The 27,523-nt window shown below is 37.0% G+C and overlaps 1 protein-coding gene and 1 pseudogene across 3 annotated transcripts in view; both read right to left on the bottom strand.

Moving 5' to 3' along the window:
* Positions 1 to 27,523, bottom strand: part of SUCLG2 (succinate-CoA ligase GDP-forming subunit beta) — a 243,752-nt gene that overhangs the window by 133,208 nt on the left and 83,021 nt on the right. The window lies entirely within an intron of this gene.
* Positions 190 to 10,940, bottom strand: LOC118601777 (annotated as a pseudogene).

Here is a 27,523-nt window from a genome sequence, read left to right as displayed (position 1 = left end):
ATTCAATAAATAGAAAAACACATTCATGTTCTTTATCAAATTTAGTTATTTTACCCTAAGTGCTTTTAAGATCTCTAATACTTTTGATATGGCCCATTATTTACAAAATATACTCACAGAACTTTTAATTGCTCTTTTCGAAGTATATTTTTTTACACTACTAAGTTTTGCTGAGTTTTTTTATTTTTATTTTTTTTCCCTTTCTCTGGGAAAGAGCCCCTCTCGTGATAATTCAGATAATTGCTCTGAAACTTCTGACTCAAGTGCTCAGTTGTTGATAAGGATCACTGAAGCTTAGCGTTCCCTCTATTGTAAGCAGAAATTGCTTTAGGCCAGACAAGCCATTGTAGTAACTTACAGTAATAAGGAGGAGGGGACTCTTAACCCACAGCTTTCTTTAAGTAATACATCAACCAAGTCTGTTTTCCTTTACTCACTTAATAAGAAAATCAATAATAAGATATGACTTAAATAACAAGTTTGTATCTTCTTTTTTCCTTATCTAGGGACAGAAGCAGCATTATCCTCTGGGAGGATAACCCAAGAACCTGTTCTGACTGCGACAGAGAGGGAAAGAGCGCCATGAAACCCGACAGGCAGGGACTACAAACCTCAGCAGAAAGCAGACACAGAAGAGGAGACTTCCCGTCCCTCAACATCCATACTAATAAGAAGGGGTTCGCAGCTCTTAGAAAAAAGGCTAGGCAGTAGAGATAGGTGGTTTTGGATCCACCTGCAAAACGCTGAAGTCATCCTGTTTAGAAAAGACCCGCCTAATCTGTCCACAATTAATAAGCCAAAAGGCATTTTTAGGCTAAAATGTAACTAACTCCTACAAGGGAACAGAGAGGTTAAAAAATTAGGTACTAGTTTAAGCCAGCCTCTCATACCTGCACAATGAAAACCATAATGACCTTAAATTCACCTGAGTCTTATTATACCATCACTGTAATATAATACATATGCCCATTAGTTCATTAATATCATTAGAAAAGACTGAATTCTGAGAATGAATATGCGCAGAAAGCCAACAATGAGTCACTGAGTCCTGTCCATCTTAACTGTCCATAAGGAAGGCTCACTCTTCTACCACTTACAGTAGATAGGGATAAAAACCTCAAAGGCTTTGTTACTGGGCCTTTGGGCCACCCTTCTCTTGATCAGGCCCGCTTCCACGTCTGTAAGTATACTGTTTGTAGCCTTGCTTTCCCTTCCAAAAAAAGCTCTTCTTTTGCTACTGTATTTCAGGGTCTTGCTCAGTTCTTTGTTTGAGACATCAAGAGCCTAGACAAAGTGTCGAGAAGGGAATCCTAATCTCTGGTAACACTTGTATCATGGTAGTCTTTAAAAAGTCCCCAATCTAGTAAGCTAACTCTCAGGGCTCCTATGAAAGCACCCCAAGGAGTCAGTGAGATGCAAACTAACCAGTTGTTTAACAGCAGCATTCATAAAGTATATGCCCAGCCCCTCCCAACCTGCAAATAAAGAGATACTCCAGATTAAGAATCTGCTACAATTCTAAATGAAAGAGATATAGAACTCCAAACAAGGGTTTAGAGATATTGCCGTAGAACAGAACCCAGGAAGTTTTTATTTTCTGAGTTGAAGTAGTAAAGTGCTTGATGACACAATGCAGTTAAGTAGAAGCCAGGAATGACCTACCCCAAGAGAGATGAAGAATCTCAGAATCACTTGCCTACGGTATACACATCTACTGAGGTCCAGCATAAATTGTTATATAGCTTTCAAATTGCACTGAGTTTTAAATTGCAGTGTCTTGCTCTTTTACTGCCTGGCCTGATCCATTCATTGTGTCTGAAATCTAAATCTATTGCTTAAATGTTAAACACAGAGAGGACTTTAGATTGCATCCTGGAGGATGAAACTGCAATTTCAGTGAACAGGGAAGAGTTATATTTAGCTGAATTTCAAGGGCTGTGAAGGCCTGAGAAATATTTTGTCCTCTTCTCTCTATGCCAGCTTTCTTTGGTTTCTTTCCTTTCTTCCTCCTCCCCTCCTTCTTTCTTCCTGTCCTCCCTTGCTCCCTTTCTTCCTCTCTTATAATGCTTCCAAGTTATTTAAGGGCATCTTCACCTATATCTGAGATAACTTACTTCAGTTTCGACAGCCAGAAGATCAGCACTGAATTCAAATCCCACCTCCCATCACACTAGCTTCAGAACCACTTCCAAATAAGGACTTATACACTTAAATCCCTGTGATTTGGAGCACTCATTATCAACCTGCTCTATACCTGACCTTGGAAGCCACAAAACCTGGACCTGCTACCTTGGATTCTCTTCAGAATCACTTTTCTGATTATCTTAGAAGCATTCAAGCTAAGATGGTCTCTTCTGGGAATTTCTGCATCTTCTTTAAAATGTCTGGTTTGAGCAAGAATTCATACCGAAGGGAGCCAGGCTAAGTGTTAAAAAAAAAAAAAAAAAAAAAGGAAATTAAGGAATCAACAAGCTGGTGGTGTGCATTTTACTTATTGGGAACAATAATAATAACAAAAATGTTGACTTTGGAACTGTAACACCCAAGACAATATAGGAAAATACCCAAGAGCTAGCTGCCTTCTATATCTGGTAAAACTAAAAGAAAATTTTGGTAGCTTTTAAATAGCTCTCTGGTGGTATTATGTGGCACAGAAATCAAGTCCTGCTCCACACTTGACCAATAGAGCAGACCCATATGAGTGTACTCTGGTAAATCCCAATTATCCCAAAACATCGACTGTCAAGATATTTCATTATCACAGCTGGGAAGCTAGCATATACGTCTATTCCAACCCACTAACAGCTCACCTTCCTTTCGAAATGTGGCTGATAGTTGTTCTATTCCCTACTCTCTCCTTCAATTCCATAGTTTTTTACTCTGTTGTCTGCCTTAGTTTCCAGAAGCATGATATTAGATATCCATAAGAAGATAGTACCTGTACAAAATTATCTTTCATCCCCCGGGGCTGGTGTCCTTAAACTCAGCTGTAGCCCTTCCCAGCTTCCTGACCCTTTCTCTTTGCTTTCTAGCACTGCGGATGAAACAGGCTGTCCTATTGATATATATGATTAGACTGAGGGAGGGAAGATTTTATACCTTAGAATTTCCCAGGACACATACCCATGTAGCTAAAAACAGGATCACCCCAAAATAGGAGACAGCCTAGCCTTACACAAAGGGAGCAATTTTTATAATCAACTAAATTAGCATGGACTCTGGAATGCTACAAACTCTAACAAAGCAGATGCCACCCCTCCTCTGAAGGCCCTTCTAGTTCAAAGAAGACGCCAGGCCCAGGGAGATACACACAGCAAGGGAGGGGTTCTGTCAAACTTAATGAAGCAACTCTCAGCTTTGCTAATCATGCCCTTCACACCTTCTCTAGTATGAAAGTTTCTGCTGAAGGGCACACACAGCATGATGCAGACTGAGATCACCTGCTACTCCTGAAAGTGACCAAGTGCCAGGCACATAGTGGGCCCTCAGCATATGGTCACTCATTTATAAAAACCATTTCCTTTGCACTGTGAAATCATAATCAGTGTTTGTTAGGATCTTACTATGGAATAAGATTTGTGCTACATGTATTCCATACCCACATTTAACAAATAACTCAACTGAGGTTGAGTTATCGGGTTACACAGATAGCAAGAAGTAGAGTCAGGATTTTTAAGCTAGAAAAATGTTCTAGAGACTGTGCTTTAACCCCTTCACATATAACCTCATTATTGAGGTTTTCCCCAATATTTCATTATGAAAATTTCCAATCACATAGAAAAGCTTAACAAGTAAACATCCACATACTCACTACCCGATTCTACAGCTGCTAACATTGCATTACTTTTGCTTTGTCGCATATCTCTCCATCCATCACAGCCTGTCTTATTTTTTCGTGCATTTCAAAGTTTCAGACAGCAGTACTATTATCCTTAAATCTTCAGCACGCGCATCAGTAACTAAAGTTCCATGTTTGTTTACAGTTCCTTTTAGAGGAGAAATAAAATTTACATACAGTGATTGCCCAAATCTGAAGTATACTGTTCAATAATAGATGATGACAAATGCGTATATCTGTAGGACTCAAATCCCAATCGAGAAACATATTATTGTTTCTGAGAATATATTATAATAGTGTCTTTAGTACAAAATAAATAGAACAGCATTGCCAATAGGGATCTATAGTCTATTACTGAATTTTTACTGAAACTAAACATAATAAAATATTAAATTTGTACACCTCAGAACAAAGATCGATGCCTAATGCCTAGCCTATACTGGCACCCAACAGATCTCCAACTACATAATGGTATGTTAAAAAGGAATCCGCCCTCCACCACTACCTCTAAATGAGAATCCTGCTTGAAACATTCCTAAGTCGGAGTCAGTAATATACAAAGGGGTTTTCTTTTTTCCTTTCTTTTTTTTACCTTGAGGGGAAACTATTGATAATAGCTTCCCCAAAGGTGTTTCCTTGCACCACATCTGTCCTGGTATTTTGAGGTGACTATCTCATGTTGAACAAGTAAGTTAATTCTCCTGGGGATACTTGCAACCTCCTTGGAGCCTTGGTCTAATGCTTAAGTGATGTAGTGATGAAAATGACGATCTTTAACCCAAAGTTTTTCTATGTTGTCAATGTCGCTATCGCTTGCCTGAAGCTTAACAATGTGGGACTCCATACTTTTGATAAGCTTGCCAGGTTTTGGAAGAAAACCACCAGAAAGTATTTAGAAGATAAAAGCCAAAACATATCTGTATTACAAACTAAAGTACATCACTCTTTTGCAAACTTTAGAAATGCAGATATCAATGCCTAAAAAAAGTCTTTCATAACAATACAAAGCCCACATCAACATTATCATTTGGGGTTGTAGACTCAAATGATTTTTACTTTATTCCTTATAGTGTTGATATTACTGGTACTTTTTACAGTGACTGTGTATGTCATTTATAATCAGAGGAAAACTATTTTAAGATTTAAATTAAATGTTTATTTGACCTGGTAAAAACAGTAATAGTATTATTGCTGAGCAGGGCAAAAAAGCTTGCTGTAATACAAAATATATACCATTAAATGTATGTGTGTGTGTGTGTGTGTGTGTGTGTGTGTATGATATATATATATATATATATGCACACACATATGTGTATACATATATATATACACATACATATATCGTATATATACTGAGGACAAATTAGGAATGAAATATACTGAAGTATTAACTCTGATTATTTGGAGGGGATGGTTATGGGTAACTTTTTCTATTTTTTTATTGCAAATATGCTATAAGAACATGTATTATTTCAGTAAATAGCAGGAGGAATTAAGTTATTTTTAAAATGGATTAGACCTTATGGGTGCCTGAGATGTACAAAGAACTGCCATTCAGTTCTATTGGGCTTACCACTACTTCATCACTTCATAGAAGGTGTGACTCAGAATGGAGGATGGGCAAAACACTGCCCCTTTTCAATTCGGCAGCTGATCTTCCAGGTCACAGCCAGCCATAGTGTTTCCTGGGCTTGGGAGCACATACATCTGCCCTAGCTAGAATTACCTCCTTCTGGTCCACATGGGTAGCATGAACATTCATCTCTGTGAGACTCAGGACAAATCACTATACCTCAAATTATGTTTCCTTAAGGAAGACCAGCCAGCTCCAAAATTCTAAGATATATATGCAGAATTGTGAAAACATCTCCTTTCTATGTACATAAACCTACCATCCTCCTTAAGTCCCTCCTAAAGAAGGAAACATATTGGAGATGATTGGCGTGCAATGGTTAAGTCTGAGAGCCATGGGTCAGGAAGCTTTGGATCAGGATGCCCGCTTTGCTCCTTACTAGACCTAAGCGACCCTGGTTGGAAAATAGAGCCTCCATTTTCTCATCTTCACATAATGAAGCTGATAAGAATAGTGCTTACCTTTCAGAGTCGCTATGTATATTAAATGAGAAAAAAAAAGTATGTAAAGTACTTAACACAATGCCTGGCTTATACTAACTTGAACTGGTTTCTATTTAAACTTGCATCCTAAGTATCAAGTAAATAGTAGACAGTAATGATAATGATGGCTATGTTGTCCACTGAGCAAGATAATTTTTATAATAAATAATAAATCTACTAGTACTGACTTTTATAAGCATTAAGAATACATAAAATACTTGTATTTTTTCCAAACATTCTGAGATGATAAATAAAGTATGCTCATGGTTGATAAGGACATATGAGTTCATATCAAGTTAAAAAAGGTCAGATGCTTTCAAGAGCAACCCAAATCTACAGACCTTTAGCACTAACCTACCCCCTCCCAGATGGACTCACTTTTGTAAGTAAACTGGCATTTCTGGATCCCAGATAGGAGTCCCCTGCCACAAATGCACATCTTGTTTTTATTTACATTTGAATAGTTTTAGTTCCCAGACCTGCATGTTTTCTTGCCTTTTGTCTGTCTCCCTTTTCATATCTATGGTCGCTGCATGGTTCGAAGGCCCTGGCCCATCTACCACAGTTCCTGGCAGAGAACATGACGCTTGACTCCCTCTGGAGCTGCTCAACTGCAGGCCTTATTAGCATGCTGAGGCTTGTACCAGCACATTCCTCCCCCCAACACTGACACTGGGACCACTCCAGCTCTGCTGCAGATTGCAGTCGGGGAGGGGGTGGGGCGGCGGGAAATGAGCTGGGACGCAAACTAGACGCTGAACTTGGCTGGTGTTTTGTACATCAGCATTAGGACACATAGTTATCTGTCCTTTAGTACTATTGCTGCTATTGCTGTTATTGTTACTACACTGGCTAGAGTTGTTGTTATATGTCTTAAAGACCCCATATATTCAGCACTGACTCCCCACTAAGAACTTTTCAAAAGACTTCACATACTTTGTCTCATTTCATCTTTTTTTTTTCCTTTGATCAAGTTTTTACTCAAAATTAGATGCCCAAAGTGATCTGACCCTTACAGAATAAACAAATTTCAGTTTACGCCACAGGCTTCTTCTCAACTGCTGGTTTCTCAGTAGATACAAGCTTTTTTCACGCCAAGGGCTTCTTATGCTTTGTGACACCAACAGCCTTCTTTCCTTTCTTCCCTACCACAGGTTTCTTGCCTGCAACCCCCTTCTCATTTAATTTGGCCTCTAGAGCCGCTGCTGCTTTATCCACTCAGAGCTTGTGGGTCTTGGCCTGGCAAAGACTAGTGTTCCAGCACACAGTCTTTGCACAGGGTTTAGCTTCAACATGATTCTCAGGTTTTTAGTGGATTCTTCTTCAGGACTCTGCAATGAATCTTCTTTGCATGGTACTCAGAGGGCACTTTGGGTCTCTGTGCTTTTCAAGATTCTGCTAAGGTCTGTACTGAGGGTCTTGTGCACGGGAAGGTGGTAGTTACTCTTAAGGGAGGAAGTGCTATGCCAGTATCACGTGGACCATCTAACTTGCACTTTCAGTCTAAATGCAGAAATGTCCCAGTGCACACCAAGAGCAAGTTTTAAATGTTCAGTTTGTTTACAGTAAGCAGAGTAATTCCAGGGATATCTCTAAAGGCTCTGAGGTGCTGCTGTCCTCATTATAGATGGTGCAAGTTCCCCTGTGCTGGCTATGATGACAGTTTCTCATTTTGCCCCTGCCAGCTCTCATTCAGTTATCATTCTAGGCTTTAAGTTTCTTAAGAAGTCTTATTGTAGCCTTCAACTTTACTTTGAACCAGTAAAGGAATTTCAAAAACTTCCTCAATATGATGACCTTTAGATATGACTAGCACTGGTAAGGCCAAGGCAGCCAGGGCAGAGCAGATGACATACTGCTTCTGTGTTGTGTTCACCCTGCAGTACCAACGGTGCCAGATTTTGATTGATGCAAACATGTAGCTCCCACGATACAGACTGCCCAAAGCCCCCTGGCCAGAATGATGAGTTTTACTACCTCAAACTCTGGAAATTCAAGCCACAGCTCTGCTGGTACCCCACGACTCAGCACTGGTTTGATGACCAAAGTAGGAGAGAAGGCCACACTCCCCTCAGCTTTTTGGCTCCCAGAGGAAAAGTCTCATCTCATCTAACCTTTACATCAGCCCTGAGAAGGATGTGCCATCCCTAGAGATCAGGACACCAAAACTCAGAGATATCGTCCCTTGTCCAAGGTCACACAATTGTAAATTCTAGACCACAGAATCTAGCCAGAGCTGAAGCTCCATCCATGGCTTCTGACAATGACCATCTATTACTCTCACTCATTCCTTTTTGGAAGAGTAAAAGAGGTTAAGAGGTGGGTAAGGTGACAGTGGTCAGAGAGAAGGCAAGCCACCCAGTTTCGAATCTGTCCAGAATCCTAATGATGACTTCTGGGGTCTGCCAATTAAAGTGAAGAAAAGATGATGACCCAGCAACAGCAACAACAAATACTTCCTAATGATATTCCCATTAGGTAGCTCACAAGGATTAGTAGCGTTAGGGGCAATACCTTTTACTGTCCATACAACCTGATCATCTTGTAATAAAACCAAGACTATTCCATTAATGTATTCCCTCAATATTTCTATTATGTGAAAAAAGGCAGCAGTCCAAATTGATGGGGTGCAATTCAAAGAGTAATTTTGTTAAGTTAGAAGCACTACTGGCCCTACCTGCTCTGCAGTACTGTTAATGCAGAAAAGGGATGCCAATGACGCAGGAGTCCAAGAGTGTGGACTTCAGCCCACGGTCTAGCATTAGGGTTCCTGGATTTAAATTCTGGTTCAACTATTTTACTTGGCTGTGTAAAATTTTAAAAGTCATTTAACCTCTCTAAACCTGATATTTTTTACTCTATAAAATGGAAAGGATAATAGCAAATATCTCACAGTTTATTGGTAGAATTCAAAGATGCAATCCACATAAAGGCTGAACGAAGCCTGGCAACAGAGCAGGTGACTAATGAATATGAAGTACTATGGGTTTTATGTCTTACATCCTCTGACTTGGCCCCAGACAGTTCCTAAACTAATCTATCAACCTTCACATCTTCCTCTGACAAACCGCTGTTTGAGCTCCTGATAGATGACAAGCAATATAGTTGAGTGCTTTATATTTATTATCTCTAATCCTCCCAATAACCCCGTAGTTTAGAAATTATTGTCCCTAATATTCAGCTGAAAATACTAGAGTTCAAAAGACAATAAAGTGACTAAGGTGTGACCTCTAGGCCATGCTTTTTCTATTATACCTTCCATCTCAATCTAGAGGGAGATGTGAATGTTATCTTGTGGCCCAGGCCAAGGGCTCATCTGCTGAGTGCTCACAATCCTCCGCCTCACCAGTTGGCCCAGGCAGTTTCACCAGAATCACCTTTGGTGACCATCCTGACATCCAGTCCCTGCCAAGACTACAATCTTGTCAAACACACATCTTTGGTTATGGCCACTGCAGCAGGGGACAGTCCATGTGTCAATGTGTTTGGGAGATCCAGGGAGGCTTTGCTGCAAAGAGCACACTTGAGTTTTAAATTAAATATTTGCTTTAGTAAAGTGACAAATTTTTAAAAATCCATTTTTTCCATAAGCCTTTGAGTTCAACAGGCAGTTCTTATCATTCGACTTAAAAGTTTAAAATTTTAACATTCACTTTCAAGGAGGCTTTTGATTAATGTTCAAACTCAGCTGGACACATTAAACACCCCTTCAGCAATAAGTACCACTTACAAATTTAATTTTTCTTATACTGAATTTATAAATCAAATATACCCATTTTCTTTTGTGAGGACTTCAATAGTCTGACCCAACAAGCAAAACTTTCTCAAGTATTAAATTGCATCAATAATTCCCTAACAAATTAAAAGATTCATTGAACTTGAAAAGCATTACAATACTTTTTATAATCTTTGTCAAAAACATTATCTTTCAACATAAAAATGACAACAGTGATGTCGATTACACAATTAAAAACACACAAAGTGGAATCACTATCTATGTTGTTAGTTACTTTAATATGCCAAATTCTCTTAAACATTATGAACACCTCAACTAAAAATATATGCAGGTAATTCATAATTGATTAGAATTAATCATATAGGTTTCAGAAATTTCATCGTCTGTTTACTAAGTTCTAAATCTACCTGGGGTTAAAAGTAACATAATGACTAAAGAAACATTTTTCAAATCCCATGTCACAGATCAGGTCACGCCTCCAAAGAACTGACGTCACCCTCTCTGCCAGGGTAGGAGTGATTTTCATGTGCTCCTGATAAACAGGTTAGATCTATTTTTAATAGTTGCAAAGACAAATGAAGACCTCCAAACACAGTGGTCTTACAGACTATATGTAACAGGGTTCACTCATGTTATATCACCACCTAATTCTGCGAAATTCCACCTGATTCCAGCAGATACCAAAGTCAGCTGCTCTGCAGGGCTTCAGTTGTTACTTTCATCTACTATATGCATTTTTAGTTTTTTATTTGTTGTTTTTATGTTTTTAGTTTTTTGGGAATTTCAGTTACCCTCTTATTGCTCCTCGATATTCTACTCTGATTCTTTCAAACTTCTATAAATTCTGTCACTTGATCTAGGGAGATTAAATTCAGCACTCACTGTATTTCTATAAACTTGGTGCTGGCCTCCTTTTCACATTTCTTTACTGCCTCATGGAATTCAGAATTATTTTCATTTGTTTCTCATCTATCAGGGGCAGTATTAGTTAGAATTAGGTTACATGTTGATGACCAAAAGCTTTAAATAACCATTTTAAAACTTTAAAAAGATAGGAGTTAATTTTTCTCACATTATGTCCCAAGGTGAGTTGTTAAGAACTAGCGTCACAATTCTATAACCACCAGAGTCCTTTATCAAATCACTTCCACTTCCTGGTCAAACTGGCTGCCACTGGCCATAACAAAATCACAAGTCCACAACTAGCTACAAGGGAGATTAGGAAATATAGTTTCACTCCAGGCAGCATATGTTTGTGTGTATACAAACTCAACTATTTCCTGAGATGGCCTAAAAGCAATGACATCTCAACAATAATGAGCACAACCAAATGTCCAGACTTTGGTTTTTAAATGCCACTGCTACGGAAAAGAACAGTGCATCTTAAAAAATATGGTTAACACCAAGGCTAGAAAAAGTGATGTACAGTTTAAGCAAGCAAGTCTTATACAAGAAAATAAGAAAATGCTCAAAAAAATGATGAAACCGTCTCGAAAAGACCTAGGAATGAATGAAAATACATCGAATAAAACAGAAATTGACTGGTCCTTGCTGATCGAAATAAAGCAGAAATAAAAAGTCTTCCTTATAGATTATCAACTAATAAATGTGCGCAAATGATGGAAATGAAAATCAACAGCTGGCAACCATAACAGAGATAAGTGACTCAGGTAGGAGCTGTCCATGAAGGTCGAGAATGGTGGGTGGAAGTTAGATGAGGAACTTGATGTTGGTGTAACCGCTATAAACTTGGTGCTAGCCTCCCACAAAATTCTGATCAATTACAAAGGGAAAATGTAAAATCTAATGTAAAGAAACCTAACAGACACCAACTTGGTCAGTGGTGGGACAGGTCACATACTTCCTGATGTGACTAACTGTAAATAGCTGACCATGATTTTTATGGCATTTTTACCAGGAATGCAGGACTGGATAGGCCCAGGCTGAGAGACACTCTACAAAAGGAAAGCCCTGGACACTTTTAAACAAGGACTTGAAACACTAAGGAAATGTTCTAGAGTAGAGGAGATTAAATAGACATGACAACTAAATCGACATATGTTCCGGACCTGGATCCCAGTTCAGGGAACGAGACACTGTGCAGACAGCTGGTGAAATCTGAATGGGCTCCGCGGACCGGCTGGCAGTGGAGCAGCAACACTGTTTCCTGACTTGGAGGGCTAAATGGTGATAATGTGGAAGAGTTTCCTTGATTTTTGGAAAATACATACCACATGTTTAAGACATGAGTCATCATGTCTTAAGCTTGTTTTCAAATGTTAATAGTTGGGGAATCTGGGTAAAAGGAATATGGAGTTGTTTGTATGGTACTTAGAATTCTCCATAAGTTTGAAATTATTTCAAAATAAAGTATCAAACAAAGTCAGGGCTCCACTGTTTAGGAAGTTGGGGAGCCCTGATGTGAAGAGATGGCTAGTGGTGGTCTCTGCTGGTCGGGCCACAAATCATGCTGCTGTATTTGCTTATCGTTCTTGGCGTTTTCAACTCTGTAGTCAAAATCCTTTGTCTCACTGTCTCTGCCTCAGCTGTTTGCCTTAATAACATTATTTTGTTCCCTCTGGTCCTTCAATGAGATCCTCACCTGCCTTATGTCTAAACCAGTCAGTTACTAGAGGCAACATGTTTTAGGCCAGATAACAAGGTGTTTTCAACATCATGGTACCTGCAAAGCATTTAAGAGCTACTGAACACAATTCTTCCCTCAGGCAGAAAATGAACAGAAATAAAAGAACAGAAGAAACACACTCAAGGAAACTGGAGAAAAAAAAAATGTAATACCCAGGCAATATGGGGAGCATGAGACAGCTCGAACTGTAGAAGATAAAAGAGAAATATGAGTAGATTTCTGAGATACGAACTTGGGGCTCCTTTATACCATACACAACAACGTCTACCACTAGCCCAAAGACCAGCCGGGACTAATATTTATCCAAAAATGTCCGATCAATGGGTCTCTCAACTATAATTCTAGACATGGCTCTTTCAGATATAACTTAGGTTTATAGACTTATCACTCACAGGAAAAGGAATAAAGACTAAGAAAAATCTCCTTCTTGATTTCAAATCCATGGATTCTGTCCTCAGTGATCTAATAGAAGGTTGGACTAATATCACAAGTTGTGTGGCCATTTATCACACTGTGGTTAATGTCAACTTATGATGAATACAGACTGTGTCTGATGCCTATAATAAAGAGAATATAGCTATTGATTTTTAAAATGACCACTTTTGCCTCTTTTCATTCATATTCAGTCTATAAACATTTATTTAATTCCTATCACACTGTGTCTTGAACACCAAGATGAATAAAATAGCCCTCACTGAGTCCACAGTCTTGGGAAGGAGACCCTCATAAAACTAACAAATTTCATAAAAACCACATATGACTTCAAATTGTTCACTATTTCTAGGTTTATCAAATAAAGTATCGGACCAGAGGTTATATTTTTATTTTAAATAATTTTACTCTATATTAAAGTTTGGAACCTAATTAAGGAAAGTGAACACACTCTAGCTGCAGATTTTATCATTTAAATATATTGAGCAATGTGTGATATATCACTTAAATCAGTGGTTTGCATGGTCCATGGCTGAGCTGTATTAGAATCACGTGTAGCACTTCTTAATAAATTAGAAATCCAGAACTAATGAATCAAAATCCCAGGAATTAGATTCAGGGTTCAGTGTTTTTAAAAGTTCCTCAGATTTTGATACATAGCTAAGTTTGAGGACTTCTGACTTAAATAACTGTCATTGATTCTATCAAGAGTAACCTTAAGTAGCTATAATACTAGTTGGCAAAATAAAAATCAGTCCCTTGACTGTGAAATTCATGAGACTGCTGATTAATTTATTTGAATATGATTAAACTGCTTCCCTTTACCCTGGGTTTGTGGACAGTGAGGAACTGAGATGTTTGCTATGGCATCCATTATTAATGCTATTCCTTTCCAAGCCTGTCCCTTTGACCTCTCTGTTTAGCCCTCTTGGTCTTCTATAGAAGTTTATAGTTACTTGTTGTTTGTGTGCAATTACATCCTGCTGAGTATGAGGACACCCCACAAGCTGTTAACCATATTAACTTAATAATAGATTTCAGGGTGTGATTTCCAATTAATTTCACTTTCCATATGCACATGTAGCTCCATGGGAAGGCAGAATTATAGAGTAGCCATATGGTGCCTCATAAGTAACAATTAAAACTAATTTTCTATTCTTTGACACTGAAAAAAATCATACGGTTCAAATGCAACAGAGAAAATGGAAACTTCAACAGCATCTCTAACTCTTTAGAAAGAAGATGCCCCACTTTTCACATTTATGGTCCTGATACTCCAGCTTCCAGCTTGGCAGTGGTTGGGTGAGGGCTGAGATCCCACCTGGCTTTTAGCATGTTTATTTCCTCACCGCCCTCACCCTGGTGGGAAGTCTTGGAGCAGAAGTGAAAAGTAATGGTCTTTCTACTTCACATTAGTGAGCTGGGTTGAAAGAATAATTTCCTTCTAAAACAGATGACTGCTGGTAATAGAACTTTTCTAGTGACCCATCTCCAAAAGGCAACATCAAAAGCAATGCAGGAATCCTCACAAACCATGGGGAAAAATACACAGTCCCACTGAAAGCAAGTGAGGTTTTTCAAGCAGTAAATGTAACTGTCCCAGTCTGAAGAAAGCTGGGGAAGAGCAGCTCCCTCTGGAAACTCGGGCTAGTGTGTTAATTGGATAGATGGTCCTTTTATACTTATCATACGGTAAGTATAATCCTCAGTCCAATTTTAGCAATTCATTAGCTGGGAGACTAAAAAAAAAGGAAAGCAGAACATGTCGAGACTCTATTCAAGATAAACAGTGGGACAGAAAATAAAAATCCTTGATTTTATTGGTCTTTCATAATTTTAAGCCCCAAGCTTATTGAGCTTTTATGTGAGAGCAAATATCACAGTATAGATTTACTTTAAAGAACATCTTAACTGTTTTGTTGAAAACATGACTGTCATTATTTAATATTTAATGATGGATACCCACTATGGGCAATATACGTGGGCAGGAGCAGTAGAAGAAACTATAGTGGGGGAGAAACAAGAGGTCAGGGTCGCTTCTTATTTATGAGAGTGAGATCACCTACATGTTTTTCTGTTAGTAAAAAAAAAAAAGCATAAGAGATAAAACGTCATGATGTCAATATCAAACTTTCATCAATAAAAATCATAATGGATCAAAATAAAAACACCTCTGAGTCGATGTTATGCAATTAATTAAGATGAAGTCATTAAGGTGGGCTCTAATTCAACATGAGAGGTATCCGTACAAAAAAAAAATCTGAAGATGGATACATACATAGGGAACACTGTGTCAAGAGGAAGGCAGGGACTGTGGTAATGCTTCCACAAGCCAAAGAAGACCAAAGATTGCCAGCAAACCACCAGAAGCTAGAACAGATGCAGGGAACAGATTCTCCTTCACAGGCTCAGAAGTAAACAACCCTGTCCACACTTTGATCTTAGATTTCCAACCTCCAGGACTGTAAGACAATAAATTTGTTTTTACGCCACTCGTCTGTATTACTTTGTAAGAGCAAAGTTATAACCCTTAGTGTGTTAGAGCCCTAGCAAACTAATACAGTCCATGTCACACAGGTAAAGGACATCAGAGCTGGCTTTAGGCCCGTACTCTACCATTGCTTAGCACTGTGACCAAACGACTTCATCATAACAGAAGGCTCCTTACAGCAGCATGGTGAGGATTGACTAGATAAAGCACGTGCGGCTTTCAGAGGCATGCACGTAAGTGACCAATACCCACTACCCTCAGCTCCAAGAGTAGGCTCAGCTCTGGGAGTGTGGGATAGCCTCTCCCAGTAACTCCAACATACCTGGATCATCACACGATGCCTCCCTTTTCAAATCTCTGAATAATAAACTCCTTTCTTCTTTCAAGTCACTAAACAGCAAAACCTCGATATTCCTGTCTTTCAGCCCAACCGTGAAATGTCAGGTGACAGTGACCACTATTAAAATTATTAAACAAACAAGTTTTCCTCACCCTGTCCCCATTTTTTCTTAACCCATCCCCTCATACTCACAAAGTGAATAGAAAAACAACACAAGAGACAAAAATCAGCGAATTAATATTAACACAGTTGTGTGCTTTGCTCATCCAAAATATTAGCCTTCTGACCCTGCCAAGTGCTTAGGGAATATAAAATCTTCTTTGATAGCTAACCTTTTTGTCTATTAGGAGCAACACAACTTTCTCGGTCATTAAGTATTATATTTGGTTTGTCTTATTCCCAAAGGCTACTCGAATCTTGTTTTAATGACTCCTACAATTATTATTAGTTATTATTAGTTTTTATTAATTATTATTAGTTTCAAGTATACGGTATGTTAGCTAGATATTTATATAGTTTGTGAAATGATCCTCCCAATTTCAAACTTTGTTGAGCATAAGTACTGTAATAAGCACCGTGCCTGTTATCTTTTTGTAGTAAAGAGTTAATAACCACGAAACACAGAAGTTCTTTGCTCCCATGCTTGTGGACACTGATGAACACCAAGAAAAGAGAGTGGGTTCTTTGATCTTTTGCTTTCTTGAATTAATTTTCAATTAAACACTGCCAAGAGTAAGAAGGCATTATATGGGCATTTCATGCTAGGCACATCTAAAAGCCTCAACTATGAAAAAAAAATCCTCTCTTGCCTGACAAAAGAACAGCACAAGCTTAGCACCTGTAGCATCGTACTTTCTGTGCTAACTAACTATATAAACAAAAATGAGCTGGGAGATTGTGTACCTTCATATTCCAGTGAAAATAATATTTGAAAAAACAGATGTTTGATCAAACATTTCCCCCTTCAACAGTCAATTATTATTCAATTAATTATTCCCTCTCAGACTCTCCTTTATCCCCCCACTCTATTCCCATACCCTACAGGAAAAGACTAAACAAAATTCTTTTACGTTTCACTCTTCAGTGGTACATACTGAAAATTCAGACGAAATTAAACAGCTGTGTTTATCAGTCATTGCAGGTTTCTGTATTCCTGTCTTTATCAGTTTAAAATACAGACAAATACACACATAACACATACCTATATAAATAAATCTAGTGGTGCTAGTCTCCTATCACACTATTTTATGGGGTTTCCAAAGCCCAGTCTATCATTTCTAAAGGCTACTCCCCTGCATATCAGTCAGTCATTTATAAGGCCTTTGAATCATAAATTTAGACCCAAACACTGGCCCAGAGCAACATTTGATTTCCACCAAGGTTTTGGCCAGTCTTCCTATGTCCCTGCCTCCATTCCCTTTTCCATTTTTTATGGGGAAAATGGAAACTGGTCAGTGAAAGAACGAAAAGCCATTGCTCGTTTAAAGCCGCCAACTGCCCCTTCCATACCCATCCCTTGGGGCAGATGATCGGTGCACAAACATTTTCACTGTGAACTCTTCCTAGCATTGCCACAGTCATGGACATTCTTTCCTCCACGCTGCCCTTTAAAACGCACCCTTAGAGACCATGTCCCCCAATTTAAACCATATTTGGTGAAAGAGTCCTCCAGTGTTATTCAATAAAGAAGCAGTATGATGTTAACGGTCAAGAGTATGGCAAGTGACAAACTTTCTCGACACCAATTCCCTTTTCTGTACAATGAAGGTGACATTTTTCAACTCATAAAATGACTGAAGAATTAAATGACCTGGTTTTTATAAACTGCCCTAATATAACACCTGGCACGAGTAAGAGGTCAGTAGATGGAGGTTCCCACTATTATTGCTATTAATATTATTCTTATTAAGGCAAAAAAGTTTGATTCATGAAATATCAGTGAACTATGTATACACATACAAAATTATATTTATATATTTAATGCTATAATTTCTAAACTATATAACATATTTATATATAATTGCAATTTATACTTTAAAAATTAAATTTATAAAGTGACTGTGTTTCATATAATTTATAACTTTTAAATTATAATGCATATAATTTCTATGTTTATTTTAATTGGTGTATTTTATTGCAATTTATAAATTTAAATTGTGATTTATGGTATATAATATATAAAATAAATTTTGTTACAGGTATTCTCTGCAAACCTCACGATACCACAAAAACTGACTGGAAATACCCTGGGTCACAAATCACTGTCTCAGAGAACAGTCTAGAATTCCGCTGTGAACAGTAAGTATAATGTCGCAGGCAGAAGCAAGTCTCTTATTTTTGTTCAAAGCAAGAACCATCATCTGTAAAATGCTCTATTGTTCCTAGTTCCCTAAGTTTCAAGTCCTCGGCCACCTTAGAATAATAGTTTCAGGCCTTTAACAAAAAGGGAGAGGAAGTCAGCAGGGATGCTTAAGTAAATACGGTACTCCCAGAAACTGGGAGACTATGAATTATCAGAAAAGAATGGAGATGCTCCCTAAATAATGATCTCTAACATACTGTTTAGTGAAAAATGGCAAAGTACAAAACAGAATGTACAATACTCTACCTGTTAAGCTGATCGGTCTTCATGAAATTCTTAAAGATCTGCATTTGAACTATTACTATTAGCAGGTGCTAGAAAAGAAAAAAGTTCTAATCACCCTTGAAGCTTGTTTTATTTTTATTTATTTATTTTAGTTGTTGCCAATTAAATAATATGTGTGAAGGAAAGAAAGAGAAAAAAGAGGAAATCTTCGAGATTATTTGCTTACTTCATTTTTTCCTTCTAGAAAAAAATCAAGCATATCTGCAGTAGCAATGTACTCTGGCCAGACTACCACGCTCTTTTTGTAAAGAGTAGGCTGCCTGCACCAGAAGTTTACAATCTGCAGTGTCTCAGGCAGCTTTCTTCCCCTTGGAGCATTCTCTCTAAAGTGGTAGATCCAGCATGCAAACTCTGTTGAGATGATTTATAGGGCTCACTTTTTTTTTTTTAATGCTACTAGTCACTACAAAATTTTTTTATATGTAAATTTGATTTAGATTTTCAGCAACTTACAGAGCAGTCTATCAAAATAGGGAAAGAAATACGTTGGCATGGCAAGCTTCATTAGTGAAACTGGGTGAAAACCAAATGCCACAATTTTAATCTCTATATTCACCAGGATGGAAAAGAGTTCTTAAATGAAATCCGCTCTTGTGGGTACTTCAAATCTGTCTTAAATATTTGTTTTGGAATCTACAGAGAACAGGTGAAGCTTGAAATTTTGGTACTCTAGTAGCAAAGTGTCATAATTTAAAAAAAAATAATTGACCTAAGTATATACTGCTATTTGTAATCTCAGAGCAACATTTGTCTTTTTCAGCGAAAATTAAATGTACCTTGTATTATAATAGTACTTCTATTCTTTCTACTGGGTTTTTTTTTCTTATAATAAAACATATATTAGATTTTCAAACTATGGCATTTGAAAATCAAAATAATCAGCAATCCTCTGTTACCTAACGGAATCAATCAAACCTCCTCTTAAATAGAATTTTGACATGAATGCATTATCAATATGTGCCATGTGCCAGGCAGTGTGCTAGATGCTGGGGATACAGAAGCAAATAAAATATACAGGGTCCTTGTTTTCACTGGGCTTAGGTATTGCGTCTTGGGGGAGGAGGAGTCATTTACACTCTATAATAGCCCTTGATTTATGAAGAGTTAGTAATAAAAACTCAGTGCTGTTTTCTTTTTATTAGGTGTACAGTAATATCATAGGATGCCTTGAGGTATTTGTGTGAAAACTAGCTTTTATGCTTTTGGGCTTACCTCAACTCTGTAATCCAATATTAGCTATTAAAATACAAACGTGTAACACATTTCACTGGTCACTGGCTTGAGTCTAAACCACTTAACATTGGCATACGTAGAAATACTCTTCTTACACCATTAGCATGAGAAATCCAACTGCCCCTGTGACACCTTCTGACTGCTCAGGTAAGGTTTGTAAATTATGGTGTTCCTGTAATAATTTATAAATTTATACTACTGTGTTTATAACATTGTACTAGAGTCATGTGTCTCCTTCCATAACCTGTGAGCTCCTTATGCACAAGAACCATGTCTCATTCATGATGTATCACCAGCACCCTCCCCAGTGCCTGGCACATTGTGGTCCCTTGATACAGGTTTGTTGACTGTATCTACAACAGAGAGTGAACTGAACACTACAAGGCAGCTGTCACTCAGTTCTCCAATGTCCCACAAATCATACTGACTACTTTAATTGAAAATGCCCTAAAGTTCTTGTTCGTCTTAGCTGTCTACAATATCTGAAAAGCTCTTATCTTTGATTTATGGAGGCACACTATTCCAGTTACTGTGGTGAAAACCGTGGCTCAATCAGAGCCATCCACAGCTTTGAGGAAGGAATCACACATCTGTCCACTCAAGATTCTGCACTGACAGACAAGCATTTGCAGAAAGGTACTCAAGCATCAGGCAGCTAGCTGATGAGCCTTTTTAATGAACCTTTCGGTTCTCTGAGGATGGTGAACATTTCCGTGTATTTGACCTTTTAAAGTTTTGTCTTTACTCCTCAGGTCGTAAATTAAGAGCAATTTAAACAAATCAACCTAAAAATCCCACAGGAGTAGAGTGGTTAAATAATTTCTAATTCATCAAATGATAAACTTTAATACAATCATTGCAATTGCATTAAGGGAGAGTAACATAGAAAAATTCTCATACACATGTTAATGTAAAAAAGCAAACTACAAGAAAAGTATGATCTCAATTTTATAAAGTAAGGCTATATGAAAATAGTTAATACATATATATTTGGACATAGAAAAATAAATTAAAGGAGATGAACTAAGTTCTCTCTCTAGGAACAATTTAAATAGGTAAGTTTTACTTTCCTCTTTATAATTCCTTCTGGTTTCAACTTTTCTACTATGACCATACCTTACAGAAATTCTGTTTTATTCTAAAAGTGAAAAGCATATTTTCTTAACAGATTTCATGGTGGATTTTGCAAAGTAACAATACCTCCATTATCTTCACTAATATTCTTGTCCTATTTTTTAAATTGAATTGCATTAATTAAAAAAAAAATTACCACAAGTAAAGGTGAGCCATTATGTTTCTCTCCATAGTGAAGAAAATAAACTGTTAAGAAATTTAAAAGATATAATTATCTAAGATTTTAAACATTAATAGTTACTTTATAATTATGAATTTCTTCCATTCCACATTTTAATGCCTCAAAACTGCAGTATGTTTAATATCTGATGGAAAGGAGAAAAAAATATCAATGGAAATTAACTAAATACTTTTAAATATAAGGTAATGCTGTATTTTAGTATGGTAAAACTACACTCCTGTCAGAAATTTCAAGACTAAAAAATGGAGTACTTTGAAAATACTGGGTAACGTTTCTATTCAAGTGGCTTATTCCCACCCTCACAGAAGAAAACTTTAGTCTCTTTAATTTATTCCATTTAGAAACAGGCTGCTTCAAGTCCACCAAAGAGATAAAGCCCAAGTTAAGTATCCTACCTTGCCCTCTATTGAGATCGTCAGCTTTTCTTTTTGATCTTTCTTTGTACTTAAAGAACTTAAAATTGATTTTTCCCAGTTGAACCAAACTAGAGGAGGGGCAATGTTTTATTAAAAGATTCTTCATTCCCCAGCATCAACCATCTTCTTATTTATATACAAAGAAAATCTGTCTTTTTGATCTTGAGAAAATGTTTTCAGAAACTATTGCTATGGAAAGTTAATTCACTTGTACCCAACCCTAAAAAGAGAAAGAGAGAAAAGATGATGTCGTCAACCCTATTAGCTGCCTTGACAAAGAATAAAGATGTGTGTTGATTAGCTCTCTGAAGAACAGTTGGTACAAGTGACTCTCCATCAGCATGTAAAACACAAACACACTGGAGACAGGTCTTGGGTGACTTTTGTGGGGCCTGAGAGACCACAACAGCAAAAAAAATAAACTATTGTATGAGAGCCACTGACATTTTCAATTTAAGAAAAATTCATTGTTGGGGTTAAATGTGCTAAACAAAAAGGTATTCATGTTACACAAAAGGCAACAGAATAAGGGGAATACAAAATGATTTCTCAGGTGAGGAAAGAGTGAAGGGTATGGTCTTGACCAAATGGTGAGACCCAGCTGCCTACAACTCTAAAGGAAATGTATCAGGTAAATTTCAAAGTAGTAAAATAAGGAAAGGATAAAAAATAAGTAAAAGACAAAACAGCAGTATGATTTTTTGATCCTATATAAGCCTGAGATTCTATAGCAACATAGAAAGAAACAAATGAGAAAGTGTGAGAAAACAAATGCTTTCCATTCTGAACTTAAAAATACCTTTTAACTTTTTTTTTTAAATAAATTTTCTTTTTTCAATTAGTTTTACAATCACAGCAAAATTTGAAGGTACAGATTCCCCATATACCCCCTACTGAGACACAGGCAAAGCCTCCCCCACGATCAACATTTGCCACTAACAACATCATAGTCAATCAAAGTCCATAGTTCACATTAGGATTCAACTCGATGTTGTATATTCTGTGGGTGTGGACAATTGTATAATGACATATATCCATCATTATGGTATCAAACGAAATAGTTTCACTGCCCTAAAAATCCTCTGTGCTCCCCCTATGGATCCCTCTCTCCCGTGTACTCCATCTTAATAAGTGATCTTTTTAATGTCTCCAAAATTTTGCCTTTTCCAGAATATCATATTGTTGATCCATATATCATGTGGATTTTTCATATTGGCTTTTTTCACTTAGTCCTATGCATTTAAATTTCCTCCATGTATTTTCATGGCTTGATAGATCATTTCTTTCTAGCACTGAATAATATTTTTATTGTCTGGATGTACTACAATTTATTTATCCATTCACCTACTAAAGGACATCCTGTTTGCTTCCAAGTTTTGGCAATCATGAATAAAGCTGCTATAAACATCTGTGTGCATAGTTCTGCGTGGATGAGTGACATTTCTTAAAGAGAAGTCGCAAATATTTTCTGAACACAAACTTTGAATCCTTAAAATTACCTTACCCCTTTCTTCCAAGAGCAACATCTTTAAAAAATAAGTATTGAAAGCTCTCAGAACAAATTCAGAGCTTCTGTAGAAAACATTCCTATACCTGAGCTAAGATTATTTATAGAGGTTAAAACTATATTAGAAACATACTTAAGAATGATGACTGGGCTGTTGAGCTTTTCAATTATGATCCCCAATCCTATCCAGAATCCTGAAATTCTCCAGCTTACCACAGCAAATGCATTAATTCTCTCCTTTCGTGATGTATTCATCAATTCAATAGTTTCTTATAAGATATGAAGCAAACAAAAATCTCAAACTATCCTTGAAGATATTTTAGATCAAAAGCTCTAAACTCTAAGAACATGTCTCTAGCACTTAAGAGAATTTTCCATTTATTACAACTAGCTTGTTAGAACTATTTGTATAGATGTCCATCTCTTCCTTTTGACTATAACTTCTAAACAAATAAGGATCTCTCTACTGTACAGATCTAATATATTTACTTTGACCAGATATTGTGGGGGTGAGGTTACTGCCCACGACTGAGGGGCCTACAATGCTGCCCCAATGAGCCTGAAAGGCATGGCTGCCACCACCCCAGTGGGTTCAGAAGATAAGAGAGCATCACTAAAACAAAGTAGATAATTCTTAAGCCTTCAAATCTAATAGAATTTGTCCTGCTAGGTTTTGGACTTGCTTGGAACCTGTGATCCCTTTCTTCATTCTGATTTCTGCATTTTGGAATGTGAATTTCTACCCTATGCTTGGCCTACCCAACAATTTTGTTTTGGAAGAAGATAACTTGTTTGGTTTCACAGGTTCACAGCTGGGGAGGAATACTGCCTCACCATGAATCATACTTAGATTCTTACCCATGGCTGATGTAGATATTTAGATGAGACCTTGGTGCTGATGATAAAATAGGGTTGTTGAGATGGGGTGAGTATAATTTGCACACAAGAAGAACATGAATTTGGGGGCCATGAAGTTCCAACCCCAAGTACTAGAATATTTAGAGCTGAGGTCTTTAAAATGTTATGTTAAAATAAGGTCATTAGGATGGAATCCTAGTCCCTGATGATCAGCTAATAAGTAGAATAGCTATAATATACAAGGCAGAAAATATACAAATGTTGGTATGGATGTAAAGAAATAGAAGACCTTTAACACTGCTGATAGGATTGTAAAATAGTGTAAAAATCTGGAAAACAGTTCAATAGTTTCTCAAAAAGTTAAAAATAGAATTACCAAATGACTCAGTAATTCCGATACTAGGTATCCACCCAAAGAAATGAAAACATGTCCACACAAAGATTTGCATGTGAATATTCATGGAGGCATTATTCATAATCATCCCAAACTAGAAATAATCTAAAGGTCTACTAACTGGTGACTGGGTAGACAAAATGGGAGTATTACCCATACAATGGAATACTATTCAGCAATGCAAGGAAACACCTGACATATGCTGTCAGGAATGAACCTTAAAAACATTATGCTAAGCAAAACAAGTCAGGCACAAAAAGCTACACATCATATGATTCAATTTATATGAAATGTTCAGAAAAGGCAATTTTAAAGAGACAGAAAGTAGATTAAGAGTTGCCTGGGGTGGGGTGGCAATGGGGGATTAAATATAAATGGGCATCAGGAATCTTTTAGGGGTGGTATAATGTTTCTGTATAAACTTATTTAAAAAGTAAATTATGAAAAAAAGAAGGAAGGAAGGAAGGAAGGAAGGAAGGAAGGAAGGAAGGAAGGAAGGAAGGAAGGGAGGGAGGGAGGGAGGGAAGGAACACAGCCAGAAAATTCATGAGAAACATCCAAGTATGAAGGATCTGGTCTTGGAATAATCAAAATTAAGCTACTATGACTGAACTTTAGGATAAATAAATTTAATTTAATCCAAACAGATTTGAAGAAAATAAATGAAAAAAGTAACTATCTAGTTGGTACTAGGCAGCTGTTCTCTGGGTCCATGTTGAACTGAACCAGAGAAACTAGGCTTTTCCTATCTCCTCATGAAATACAAATACTTCCACAAAGAGGGCTTGACTCAGAACCCACCTCCATGGACATCTGAGCCCTTTTTACCCCGGCTTTCTGCATAACTACAGTTGATTGGACATACTGGAAAAGATGTGTTTTATTGTTATTTGGACACCACATTTGAGTGTGGATGTGACTATAACTATAAGCATAATTATTTACCAATCAACAGAGTGGCGAAGAGAGGACAGAACTTTTCAACACAGGTCCCCTCAAGAAAACAAAGATCAGGTCTCACCTCCATGACAGTTTGCATAAATGTTGTTCATTCACAACCCAGAGACTCACCTTGAAGGGAGAGACCAATTATGCTATGGTATGGTTTGTATAAAGTCAAATACAAAAACAGTTCATGAGGGCCAGTATATAATCTGTATAATTTTTATTTGGAAAAAAAAAAAGGTAGATTTAGCATAACTTTCCTTACGCAGAATCTCAACAGAGTTTTAAAAGTATTTCCCATTCACAAGTGTGTAAAAACATTCTCCTCTTTAAATAGCAAATAGATGAATTTAGATAAACATATTTAAATTCCCAGAGCAATCTTGAGGAGCTGCAACAGTTTGGGAAAATGTCAAGAACACCCTCTGCTTAAGAAAACTGCCCTGCTGTGTAAGAAGGAGATTATCTCAAAGAAAATAGAAACCTTCTCAAAGAACCTTACTGAGTACCATATTTTTCACAACTGTTGATCTTAGAGAGTTTTAGTTGAGAGTTACTTCCACTCAGTCAAATAAATATAAATATTTCAACCAACTGGGTTAGGGGGTTTGAAAGCATGTAAGTTGAAAAGACATTAAATTCCATGGGTGCACTAGACTCACAGATTAATACTTTCAATTCTCGCTAAAAATTTACCAATTCTCTCTAAAAATTTATATCAGATTGTTCAAATAAACTTTTGCTAGCAATATCAAAACAGTGATTAAGATATATAGATATTAATATATATAGATAGATATAAATATAGATATATATATAGATAGATATAGATATAGATATCTTAAAAAGGACTGACCACCTCAGTGTAAGCAACTCCATGGGCTGACCTGGCCCAGTTGGATGGCATAAGTAAAGAATTAAGTTCAGCTTTATCACTGTGTGATAAAAATAAGCTATTGGGAAAAGAATTAGAAATTCCTATGGGAGAAAATTAAAGAACATTCATAAAAGCTGCATGCTGAGCAAAAAATAATCAAAACAAGTTGTACTTCTCTGAGATGTCCAAAGTCACGTTGAAATCTTAAATAAAAGGACCTTTAAGAAAACAAACTATACTCATCATTACAAAAGAATTAGGACTCAGAGCACAGATTGATTAATAAGTTTAAGTAGAATCATGAGCTAGAAAAAATAGACTGAGAGAATTAGACTAAGTGAAAAAAGACAGAAAAGAAATGACATGGGTAAAAAATCTGATTTAAATATTAACATTTCATAGCTACTGAATGATAAATAAAAGAGTTGATTAGTATAAAGCAGAAACTTAAAACATGGTAGCATTTCAACCATTGGAGACCTAATAGAATTTTTTTTTTTAATGGTCAGGGTAAAAATCTGATAGTCTAAAAAGCTGTATCAGAACCTTTCTCCAAGTAATGGCAGTAAAGGAAAGAGAGAGGACAAGAGTCTTATACATCATCGACCAATTGAAGAGAGAGGCTGGTAAGAGTGGATGGGGTGGGAGAAGACTAGTGGGTTACTATAAATCTTTCTTTCTGTGTGCTTTTCTCTTAGATTTAGTCATAAAATAATATTATAAAATCCTACTTCAAAAAACATGTCTGCTTCTTATTAAGATGATTAATTATACATCACAAAATGAATAAATAGTAAAAATTCAATAACATAATCAACACATAATTATATATATTTCATGTATGTGTAATTTAAAAGGCTATTTTTGTACCCAAGAAGTAAAGACATTGTGGCACCTAATCAAGAACACGGGTTTGTTCCTGCTGAAATTATCTAGTTACCTAATGAATATTTAAACAAATTAATGATGAAAATTTATGTTTTCAAAATATCTTAGATTGGCTTGTCTAACAAACAAGGGCATATTTTTAAGTGTATGTCAAGTGTATTCTTTATTTGAGGGCAGAACTGCAGGAAAGCCAGGATGAGAGGGACAGGGCAGCAAGGCAGGCAGGAAGGAAAGGAATACAAAGCTATATGTTGTCCAGGGGGCCAGGGCTTCGGCAGAGAGCACAGCTGGTTGATTGGTCATGGAGGATGGGAGGTCTCCAGAGAGGCCATGGAACCACTGGGTCTGAGAACAACTCAGGAGGGAGGATGAGGAGAGAACATAGGGCAAAAAAGCCCTATGGAGGATGAGGGGAGAACATAGGGCAAGGAATTTACCTTCAGGCTTTTTCAGTTTCTGTTTCCTTTTTCTCACTGGTCAAAGTTTGCCAAAAATTGGTGAGAGAAGCCTGAGCCTCAGTGGGTCTCGTGTAGTTCACCTTGGGTCTCAGAAGAGACATACGGTTCCCCCATGTCTGCAACGTTGGGGAGGCACAGGGGAGGGTGCTGCTGTGTGAGAGGGTCTAGAAGCACCCGGCCTCACATAAACTGGGGTCCATGCAAAATATCTTCTAGGATATTTTCAAAGGCTAAAATTTATATTATACAATCCTAAAATTTCTGTTAAAAAAAGTAATTACAAATTTCAGTACGTTATATACAATATCAGAATTTATATTAAAACAAAGCTGAAAATAAAATTATTTCACTTCCTCCTTAATAATAAATCTTTTTACACTGAATAT

This window comes from Rousettus aegyptiacus, unplaced genomic scaffold (assembly GCF_014176215.1).
Source record: "Rousettus aegyptiacus isolate mRouAeg1 unplaced genomic scaffold, mRouAeg1.p scaffold_m13_p_4, whole genome shotgun sequence".
Classification (NCBI taxonomy): domain Eukaryota; kingdom Metazoa; phylum Chordata; class Mammalia; order Chiroptera; family Pteropodidae; genus Rousettus; species Rousettus aegyptiacus.
This window is presented reverse-complemented; position numbering and strand designations above follow the sequence as displayed.